The 11,593-nt window shown below is 42.1% G+C and overlaps 1 long non-coding RNA gene across 1 annotated transcript; it reads left to right on the top strand.

Moving 5' to 3' along the window:
* Positions 1-4,571: 4,571 nt before the first annotated feature.
* On the top strand, positions 4,572-10,714 carry LOC115566858 (uncharacterized). The gene is made up of 2 exons (XR_003981087.1): positions 4,572-4,955; positions 6,085-10,714. It is a non-coding gene; the product is annotated as an uncharacterized LOC115566858 (long non-coding RNA).
* Positions 10,715-11,593: the final 879 nt, after the last annotated feature.

Below are 11,593 nucleotides of genomic sequence, written 5' to 3'. Positions count from 1 at the left end.
AGTCTTGTGTATTCACAAAAGATCACAAAATGTTGGCCATTAGTTGTATAAAATAAAAAGGACACGATATAGATACATATTGGCTAAAATAAAAGTAAATGTGTTCTGCGAAAAAATAGGATGTGTACCTTTTTTTTTTATTTTTTCCTTTTTTTTTCCTTCTTTGTTTTTTTTTATACCTATATTGGACTTAGATTGTCTGTAAATGTCTAAATGTTTTCATAGCGCAGGATCATATCAGTCTCAAACAGCACCAACAGATTATCCATCCACATGTTCTGAGATGATGCGGAAAGACATTTTTAGAAAAATGGAAAATGGAGAAAAAGTGAATAAAATGGAGAAAGGGACCACAGGGAGAGTCACTAGCACTGATATGATGAATCCAATCCAAACCAGTCATCATCTTAGCAAAAACTAAAAAGTATTAAGAACCTAAATTACTGACATGTGTTTTTAAGGAAGATTACAATTAATTACCACCTCCGCAGATAAAGACACCTTTCGAATGTGACAGATTTCAGTATCATCACTGAACTGTAAGTGCAGCAGAACGTGCCGAGACTCCACATCCACACCTGTTTGCTCCTCGCGGGGAAAAAGGATGACATCACCAGTTTCACACATCACAACAACAGAGTTCGTTTCAGCGGGAGAACGAAGGCACTGCAGACATCTCCTGCTACTGCTCTGCTCGACGTGGCCTCATTCATAAAAATTTCCGCCAGCCGCACGTGCAAACAGAAGAAAAACAGCAACAAACCAAATCTGAAAAATTATGTCAATTGTGTCAGGTCCACATCCCGCTCATGCTTGTGCACTTAAGTGAGCAAAACATGAAATTACAGATGCACCCCGCCGTGTGTGCTTTTAGCTTTCCGAGCAACATTTCCAGTCGTTGACTCAGTGCTCACGAAGTTAAGTGAAAAACTGCACAAAAAAGAAAAATAAAGGTAAACATTTTGCTTTCTTTGTCAAATGCAACGTCACCGTCTCAACTGCGGCAGCCGTTTATAAATTGTTTGGGCATTTCAAAATGTTTGCATGATCAGAGTGCCAACACCACATAAATGCCAGAATGGTAAAAAGCTTTTAGACAGTCAGTCATTCAACCTCTACCTTTTCATTCAAGCCCCTCTGCGCATCTAATCTTGAATGTTTTTTTTCCTTTTTTCTTTTTTTGTGAAACATTATGCTTTTCTGCAATTACAGTGAAAGGCATGGTGTTTTTCAATATGATGGGAACATACTGCCATCTCCTGGCCGGCGTGGGAACTGTCACTATGACAGGACTTGGATGGAAATTGTCTTGCTGTCTGAGACGTGGTTGCAGACTTATAACGTTGCTCACTCCTTGGAGCCTTTCTTCTGCTCTTCTGTAGTCCGACCTGTGTTGTATTTCTATTAACATGTGTTTTGTTTGTTTGTTTGCTTGAACAGCAAAAAAAAAAAAGAGACAAATAGAGGAGCTGAGAGTGAGATATTAACGACGCTCAATGCCCTTACATGTGTTTCCAGAAGCAGGGACATTATTCCATTCCTTGGCTACAACACCCGACACCAAACAAGCACTCCTCACTGTTGGCGGTATGCTACTCTCAGTGTGAGTTCCCTAATGGCCGTAATGGAGGACAAGACCATTTATTATTACTGGGGGGTGAGGTATGTATACGGCTACAATTAAGGAGAAAAACATCCTGGTGCTTGTAAAGGGCAGTAATGTGACTCTGGGAGAGATGGATGCTGGGGGAATGAGTCTCGCACGCCAGTGGGAGTATCTTATTATCTGAGGCAGGTGGGGGATCCGTCATTGAGGTAAATTAGAGAAGGGGTGATAGGGAGAGGAAGAAATGGAGGAGAAGGGGAGAGGAAAGATAGGCATCAGGAAATTGGAGAGAAGGAAGGGGAGAGGCGCCAAAAAAGGAAGTATGTGCTGTAAAGACAAGTGAGGACAAGACTGGTCAATCGCATAGTAACAGCAGGTAAGACAGGTAAGGCTACACTTTAGCACATTTGTCTCTTACTAAAGATAATTGCAAATCAAGTTAAAGCATGAGTTTCGCCACAATGTGTCCTTAATGCAATGCGTTCTATTTTTCATCAACTATACTCCACTTGGTATTACGTCATTGATGAAATAACTGTAGATCATTTCAAATTAGCAACGATGACTTACCGTCGTTGCCATGGAAGTTGCCATGTTTATACGTGCGCATGCGACAGCAGGTGGAAGTGTTCCTTATGCATTTGCATAAAGTCTGTCAGTGTATATTTGTGTCACAGCGCAGCCATCCAACTGAATTATTAAATTACCAGTCATTATTGTTGCGTCTGCGTGTGTGCATGTGTGTGTGTGTGTGTGTAAATATGTATGTTTTTGTTGACGTAATCATGTTTGTATGCCTGCATGTTTTTTTTTCTCTGCAGCCATCCAGTGACATTACGGTGTCTTTGCGAGATCTGCAGTCATTAATGAGTGCCCGGAAACACATTCATGTATGCACGCGCAGAACATGCCTGTATACCCCTTTTTTAATAAGTAGCTATCTGTTTGAATTACTGTATCTGCAGCATCCACAATCACTGTTTTACCCTCGGGACTCAGTCAGACAGACAATATGGGTGGTCAGTAGCAAGCAAATCTCAATTACACTGACAGGTGACAGCAAACCGAATAAATTATCATTATGCCCTCAGAGTACAGCCAAATCTATTACTGACTGGTATGTGTGTCTATGTATATGTTTGTGTGGGTGCATGTACACGTGTGTCCCCTTTTGGGATGAACAACCATATGCATAAATTCATTCTGTGGGGCCAGCAAATGCCAATGAGCTGCCTAATAGCACCATTAGGCTCTGACAAATGAAAATACTAACTTACTCCAAAATGGAGATTCATAGGTCTCAGTGCAGTTGGTTTCTTAACCATCACTCCTGGGTCAATCTTATGATTATGTATGGCTGTGACATTTTGAACTGCCATTGATTCAAATGGAACATTCATGTCCATGGATCACAGTTATTCAGTTTGTACAAGAGGTGAAATTGTGGAATGCAATGTGGGTGGATTTCATTATCATCGGTGATTGGTAATGTCCAGCTCTAATACGGAAAAAAAGGCTGCTAAAATCAGGCAATCAGGGAAGGTTAACTCTGCGCTGACTTGGGCTGTCAAATACCAATATTTTTATTAAGCTATGATGGACGTGATCTAATTGAGCTTAAGTCTGACTGACTCGCAGGCCGAATATTGCAAAAGTGGGTGCTCTGTTCCTCAGACGAAGTGGATGTCGGTGCCCTATGTATCCGAATAAATGTGAGGGGCTGCCCCGTGCTGTAGAACAGAAACGCCGATTTCTGATGGATTGTCAGTGATTACTGATTAAATACAGCAAACAAATGATAGAGAGTTTTATCAAAATGTATTATTTTAAAAAGGCATGCGATGTGGTACAGTGCCACATTATATTAGAGGGGTTAATAGATATTAGAGGGATAAAGGGTCAACCCTAACCCTAACTCAGGAGTCAGGGTTGGGGGTCTTCTTCAATAGTGAGCTTTTTAACTTAACAGACTGAACCTGCATCACATTAACAATGTCAGTCATGTAGCAACAATGTTTTCCTAAACCTTACCAAATAGTATTCTGGCCTACACCTAAACACACTGAACAATGAAGGTCCAATACGTGCTCTGCTGACACACTGCAATGGTCAGGTTATTTTTTGGAGGAGCTGATAATCGCCCTATTCAGTCATTTGTGTATGAGGATGCATTGGGTTAAATGCATTATTTGGATTACAGTATTATTACCATTGTAAAATGTGTATTAATGTGCTTATTTCATTGCAAACCCTCACATTCCTAAAAGCAGTATTCATTTCTCGATTCATCGAAATACAACGTGTACACAAAATAAACCATATTGCACCGCTCGCTCCATCCACCTGAGAAAAGCAATCGGTATTTTACACATGAAGCTAGGGGGACTAAGGAATATCCCATTTAAACTGTGCTGATACGCTGTGTAGACACCATGCAACGTTTTTTCCATCTCATCCTTATCTGGATAATCCAAAATTCCAAATATGGGAATAAAATGTCACGGTCCCCTATCTCATGTACATACCCGTGACATTTCTTGAGCACGGGGTATAAACTTTGTTTATCCCCGTATCTGTGTGTGTTGTGCATGCGTTTAGGCATATGCATGTGTGTCTTTCGGCGTGTGTAATCGTGTTTGTCGACTGCACATACGGGCCTATATTTTTAGCGAGTGCGCTGTATGCAGGTGGACTTTGTAAATTCACTTTACGGTAGGTGTCCTTGATTTGCAGTGTCAGTGGTGTGCACTGAGAGACAGGCCAGTTTACTGCACAAATAGATAATCCCCGGCCTCATGGTGGATGCAATATGATAAGAAATGTATTGTCATGCGAATGTGCTTTCATTGATATCATCGTCTGCCAAACGCAGGGAGGAGGAGGAGGAGGTGGAGGAGGAGGAGCGCGTGGGGGGCGAAATTGGGAGGGAAGTAGAACGGCACTGAGAAACAGAGAGAACGACAGACACTAAGACAATTAGTCATAAAATGAGACGGAATGAGCACGGACGAGAATAAAAAGCCATTCAGTGGTACAGAAAGACGGGACGACAAAGACAGTCAGACAGCAGGAGTGGGAGATAGAAAGAGGCAGATGGGGGACATTAAGTCAAAGTTAAGTAACCATCGTCTGCTTCTTTATCTCACCCAGATATGCTAATCCAGTGAGCCTCTGCTGATATGAGTTTAACAGCCTGGCTGGTTTGCATGTGTGTGTGTGTGTGTGTGTGTGTGTGTGTGAGCTCGAGAGTGAGAAAAGACCCAGTTGTCCTTTTTCATCATGCTTCCAGTTACACCAGCACTGCTTAGCCGGTACCGGATGACACAGTTATAATCTCATTGCAATGGAAGTGAGTATAAATTACCTCTAAGGCACTCATGTGACTGTAAGTGTGTGTGTGTGTGTGTGTGTGTGTGTTAAGGCAATGACTAAACATTAGTGTAGTGCATACGCTGGGATGGATAGTATGGTGTGTGTGTGTGAAAGTTAAAGAAGAGTAGAAGTGCAAGGATGAACGTGTGCATGCACACATGCAAATATGGGGAGGGATGAGCGTATCAGTGCTAACGGGTAATCAGATGTAAAGTGACGATTGGCAAAAATATGTATTTAGAGCTAGCGGGCGAGGTCATTTACGTTTAAGAATATTTCTATGTCATCAAGGCAAAGGTGTTGCTTAAACAACACTAACACATTTGGATTAGCTTGTTCCATCGAGACACATTTACCTTCGTGCATGACACAAGACAAGAGACATTTTAAAGTATTTTTAAGAATCTTAATAAGAATCTTTTATTTTTATGCAACACGCTCAGTATCTTAAACGTTATTTTCTCATAACACATTCTTTACCAAGCTAGATAAAAATGTGAATACATTGTTTTTGGCCCTTTGCAATCCATGTTCCAAAATGATGAATAAAGATTGTTTGTTGAAATTACACATTTATGAAAAGCAAAGCATAATGTTGCCCATCTCCACCACAACATGGCAACAGACCAATCCAGTTTCCAAGTGGTGTTGTTGTTGGTGCCGCTGTTGCAAAGACATCTGGATCGTTTCAGTTTTTTCTCAGAGTCACAAACAACAACAACCCAGCAAAAGCACGAGTTAATATAATCACTTGCGTAGCCTGTAATAATACTGGATCACCAGTTAACACTGAATATCATTGTGCAATCAATATTTACTTCATATCGATACATCGGAGCAGAAAAGCTGTCTATTGCCAGTTTAAATTCTTGAGAGTTTCTTAGACATTAGACCAAAGCTTGTGGAAGGGTTTATCCTATTTGGAGAACAAATGACGTAAAGGTTGTGTGTAGTCTGTTTTGACTGTTTGACATATATATGATTCATCTTCTGGGGAACATGATTATGCTTAGTAAATTACAAGACAAACCGCCTTTTAGAGGAGTATTTCTAAAAAAAAAAAAAAAAAAACAAGGGCAGAAATCCTCACAGCTCATCTTCCACAGGTCTCTGACGCCATGTCTCATCTGAGGGAAGCAGATGTCCCAACATCTCTCTCAAGGGTTGGCGCAGGAATCTGCATCCTAATCTCCGCTGGGATTGAATATGGTCCTCGGGGGAGAGGAGGGGCGTCCCGGTGTCTACCACTGGTGATGGTGTCATCATCCTGCTTCCCCTGGGATTTGGCAGCAACCCACAGAGCCACAGAGCTACACAACATTAAACTACATACAATAATTACGTAATCATAACCATTAATCCATAATTATCTGGCATGTTGGCTTTCATTAACTAGCCCAGTTTAGCCTCGTCTCTGTCTCTTTCTTTTCCTCTTCTCTTTCGGACATCTTTTAAGACAACTGGGAAGTCAGATAAATGTATTTAAGCAACATCCCTATTGTAATGTCTGCCCGTGTTTGCCCATTTTAGGGCCATTGTCAGGATGTCTAACATGTCACTGAACCATTCAGCTTATATATTTAGCATATTTAACACATTTCTGTCCCCGACTGAGAGAAGTCTTGTTACCATTTCAAACCTTTCAGAATGGTCACAAATGTTGTTGTGTAACTGTATTGCAGAATGTGATGTTTTACGCAGCCCTCCCAAAAGTGTTTTGATTGTTAGAAAATATGTTTTATAAGATTGGATGTTTAATGTCAAATATTAAGCACAATCTTTGCTAAAATTGCCTGACAGGGACAGAAACTGTGACTTCATATCATCTTCCCATTCTTGTGTCCAATCAATCGGACACGCAGTATGCTATCTCTGAGACTTGACCTAGTAACACATTTAGATTATCATCTAACAAGTATTTTGTTCATGTAAGGCCATGCGATCGCCGCCTGTTAGCATGTGCGCAGCGTGACCGATCTTCCGCCGGCAAATTTGCACGTCTAATTCGAACGAACCGTCGTTTTTGTTTTCAGTGACGTATTGCGGGCTTGCCACGCTTCGGGTGTGTCCAATCGTCGCACTGCTCCTAACGACTGCAAGAATATAAAACAGTGTACTCCCGCATACATGCTGTGAAATCCATGGATGCAGCTGCCAGCGCGGATATGCACCGAGAGCCATGCATGTTCACTGACGTGTGCACGCTATCACACACCAGAGGTTTCAGAACCCCTTTGCTGGTAAAATGACTATTTCAGGCCCCAATGGCTAAAGTGAATAAGGCTCCATTAACTCTATCTCTCTCTCCATTTTTTTTCTCTCCCCTTCTCTGTTTATTTCCTCTCTTCACTCTTTACTTCTTTCTCTCTCCCTCTTTTCTTCCCTGCCACCGCCCTCTATCCATCTAACTCTGCTTCTCAGCCCTCTCTCTCTCTCTCTCTCTCTCTCTCTCTCTCTCTCTCTCTAATATCTCCCCTGCAGCCATTTTTTGGGACTCTACGGGGAGGGAAGCAATCTTAGATTTATTCTACCTCCATTTTCCAATTTGAGAGACCCCCGCTGCTGGAGGCGAATCTTCAGTGGGCCTGATGTGGGTCGTCCGGTTAAATTAAAGTCTGTAAAAAATGGCAAAATATTCCCCGTGTTTATAGAGCAACAAGACCAGAAGACCAGCCGTGTTCTGTTACACGGAGCAGTGTGCATCACTTATCATCATGGACGCCAGGGTCTCAACTCAGGGCCCCATTACCGTTATGACACGAGAGGTAACATGATTCGAATAGGCTAAACCCAGGGTGAGACACAAATTTGCCCAGAGCTAAAAAGCCATGAAAAAACCCTGAAACAGAACGGCTCTCATGTGACAAGTAAATGCCTCAAATAGAGATGTTGGGCTGGACTGTAAGATTTAGAGTCTGCCTTCTGTATATGCAACTTTATATGCTTGTTAAATGCCTTTTGTGTCACATTATTTGTTGCACAATGTGTCTGGGACGCACGCCGTATATCTTCAGATGAGACATTCAACAGTTGCAGTGGGTATCGTTCACAGTAGAGTGAAAGCTCTCTCGGTCAACCACGTTGCTGCTAATCTGACCCCCTGCAAAATAAGACCCCATCCATTCCCAAAATGCCCTTTGATAGTCCATTACCGCTGAAAAGAATACAGTCTGCCTTGTAGTCTCCATATGTCCGTTCTCAAATCCTCGCACAAAAGAGCCACGCACACAATATTTCTTTTCTGCTCTTGATCTCACAGAAACACTGTCTCCCTCTCTCACAAAAAAAAAAACACACTCACTCCCTACCGCTCCCTGCCGTACACACACTGTACTCATTGCACTCACACTCACACAGCGCACAGTCCTCTATTCCCAGTATAAAGCCTGGAGACAGGTGTTGGATTAGCTTTCTGGAAGAAAAGAGCTCAGCTCCTTTGATAGGAGTTGAGCTGGCCTGGAGAGCAGGGAGGCAGGTGCACTACGAGAAGAGAGGAAGGGGAGGGAGACGTGTGTGTGTGTGTGTGTGTGTGTGTGTGTGTGTGTGTGCGTGCGTGTGTGTGTGTGTGTCAGAGGATGCAGCCCAGTCATCCCATCTATTGAGAGGAAAAGAGGGGGCTTTTGGCAGAGCTGGATTCTGTAATTGGAGAGCTTGGCGCGGCCAGAAGTGAAGCGTGGTTGGCTGTTGCCACGTGGTGACAGTTGCTTGCCAGCCGGCCTGTCTGCACGCGCACACACACACATTGGTGCGCGCAGGCACACACAAAAAAACACACACTCAGGCAGACATCTGAACTTTTGACTAACAAATGTTAGTCAATGGAAGGCCTTCCTAATTCTCCCCCTTACCAATTGCCACTTCTACATTAACCAAAAATGTGATTCTCACCCTCGCCTCTAAAAATTGAAAACAGTCTTTTCCTTGTAAATCTGAAGAAAACGAGGGATTTTTTCAGTCAGGATGAGATGGTAAATACTTACATTTAATTGCCGAAGCGCATACTATCCAAACACACACAAGCTGCTAGCCTGTAACCACGGTAACTGAGAGAGCAAAGGAGGCCTCTTCCAGATGCTTTTGTTCTTAAGGACATCCCTTGGAGACTGTCTGCCATATCACCATGGGACCGTCTCTCTCTCTCTCTCTCTCTCTCTCTCTCTCTCATACTCACACACACAGGGAGAGAGAGAGCGAGAGACATGCACCTCTAATCCCCCAATTTGAGGCTTTTTCATTTAAATGACCAATTACAGACACACAGGGAGAAAGAGAGGGAAAAGGGGAACCAAAGCAGAAGGGGGTTGAGGAGGAGAGCAAACCGAACGGCAGATGGGAGAGCAGAATACAAAAAGAGCAGTGGATGGGAGAGGTGCTGAAGTGTGTGTCATGCTCAAATCCAGCTGGACCCAGCCTCGCCCCCGCAGGCTGTGAGGCAGGTGCAAGGTGGCGTGTACAGTAGCAGGATCACTCGAGCTCGTCTACAGAAACTATATACAGTGTCTCTGTTAGGAAATACCACTGAAGAAGTGGCTTTATTTCTTTTTTTTTTTTTTTTTCTCCTGGCATTCAGTTTACATGATGAGAGTGAAAACAAGCGCGGGTGCGCCACGCTTACTACACAGCCCTGACTCCACAATTCTGGGACGCTGTGTAAACTGGAAATGAAAACAAAATGCGATGATGGGCAAATACTTTTTGACCCGTTTTAGACTGAAAACAGTACACAGACAGGTTTTTTTTTTCATGTTTAAGCTGATACACTCAATAGTTTTTTGTAAATCATACACTCATTCTGAGGGTTTTTTTTGCTTCCATCTTGCAGCAGGTACATTTTGCCAAGATACAGGACAGGACAATGCACACAAGAACTCATTTGACCCTGCTGCCATTGGCCTGAAAAATTACTTAACCTGAATATCTATTTGTATTTATTATCGTATTTTCTTTATAGTCTTCATGTTTTTCTTTTTTTCTGGTTGCAATTCCCTGATTGTCATGTAATTACTGTTGGCTGTTCAACAAATTACCCCTTGGTGATAACAAATACACCTTGAATCATTTGACGTCTAGAGAATACTCAAGGACACATTTACCTCTGTTTAATCACTTTTTCTTTTAACGACATTCACAAAATATTGAAGAACTGACTGCAGTAAAGTAAAATTATTCCCCAATCATGTAAGTCATGAACTAGAAACTGTATGTCCTCTGAAAATGTGGCTGTCTTATAATTCTGCTTTTTATGTATGAAGAGATGGATGGAACCCCATATTTCTCGTGCAGCTAATAAATTAAACCCCCTCTGAAACCAAACCATCTCTAATCTTAATCCAAAGACAACTATTCTTCAGAAGAGCTTCATACCAGCCTCAGCTGCAGAAAACAGCCTTATTCTGTTGTAGTCTGCCTTGTACTGCTTTTCTATAAAGCACCAACTGGTCTAAGTTACGAAGCATCCGCACCGCCTCAAGTCACCTGGGACTCAGTATTCACAGGATCAAAACCAAGCTTTTGGTTTTAATGCTCGCCACCTGTGGAGCGAGCTTCCCAAACACCTGAGGTCTGCTTAAACTGTTAACTAGTCATTTGGTTATTTTTGCTTTCTGTTGTTATTGTCTGTTAAATGCAATTCTAACATTTCCGTAATGCCTTTTTAATGAATTTATTTGTCTCAGCGAAGCACTGTAATCGCCACCGGTCTAAATGGTGCCTTACAAATAAACTCTCCTTGCCTCACTTTTCTGGCAGTACTCACCAAAAACAGCTTTAAAAAGAAAAAACACACAAAAAGTGCTTGTGTGTGTGTGTGTGTGCGTGTGGGTGTGTGTGTATGTGTGTGTGTGTGTGAGAGAGAGACAGAGAGAGAGAGAGAGAGACAGAGAGAGAGAGAGAGAGAGAGAGAGAATAGGGGAGAGAGAGTGTGTCTGTGGGGTGTGATCCAGCATGATTAATTGCTGTTAAGTGTGTCTCTCATAAGTGATGTTGTGCCTGGAGAGCAAAGCAGAGACGATTACAGCTCAGACTCATACATCAGCCCCCACAGACCAGTGACTGATGACCACTCAGTGTAAATGTTTGAAATGGTACAATTAAAATATGGGGGGGGAGCTGAGGATCGCTGGAGGAAACACCAGGCTATTGCCCCAGAAGCCGTGTCTGTATCCGTGCGGTGGGGCCTGCAGGTAAAGAGTTGATACAAAGCTCAGACAAATCACTCACCATTATTTATGAATGGCGTATGATTAGAATTAATATCAGCGCACTGACACATATTTCGAACAGCAACGTTATCTGTCTCCTGGACTTTTTTTTCTAGAACTGAGGAGACCAACAATGAGGTAGAATTCTTTAATTTATATAAACACTTTCTCCCTCTACTCTATAACAGCATTAATGTATGATTTCTTCCCTTATAGGTTTGCCTAACCTAATTACTTAATCATGTCTTCCATTTTGACTCTTATTTTCTTTAAAAAAATAAAATAAATCACATTAATATAAAATTGGTTCCTGGGCTATTGCGTAACAAAACCGATGCAAGTTTAATTTGCATCGGAAGGCAAAGTGGCTAATGTGGTTATTCTTTCATTACAAAGAAAAATATATCTAAAGATT

Source organism: Sparus aurata, chromosome 17 (assembly GCF_900880675.1).
Source record: "Sparus aurata chromosome 17, fSpaAur1.1, whole genome shotgun sequence".
Taxonomy (NCBI): domain Eukaryota; kingdom Metazoa; phylum Chordata; class Actinopteri; order Spariformes; family Sparidae; genus Sparus; species Sparus aurata.
Note: the sequence above shows the minus strand (reverse complement) of the source record. Positions and strands in the feature narration are given on the sequence as shown.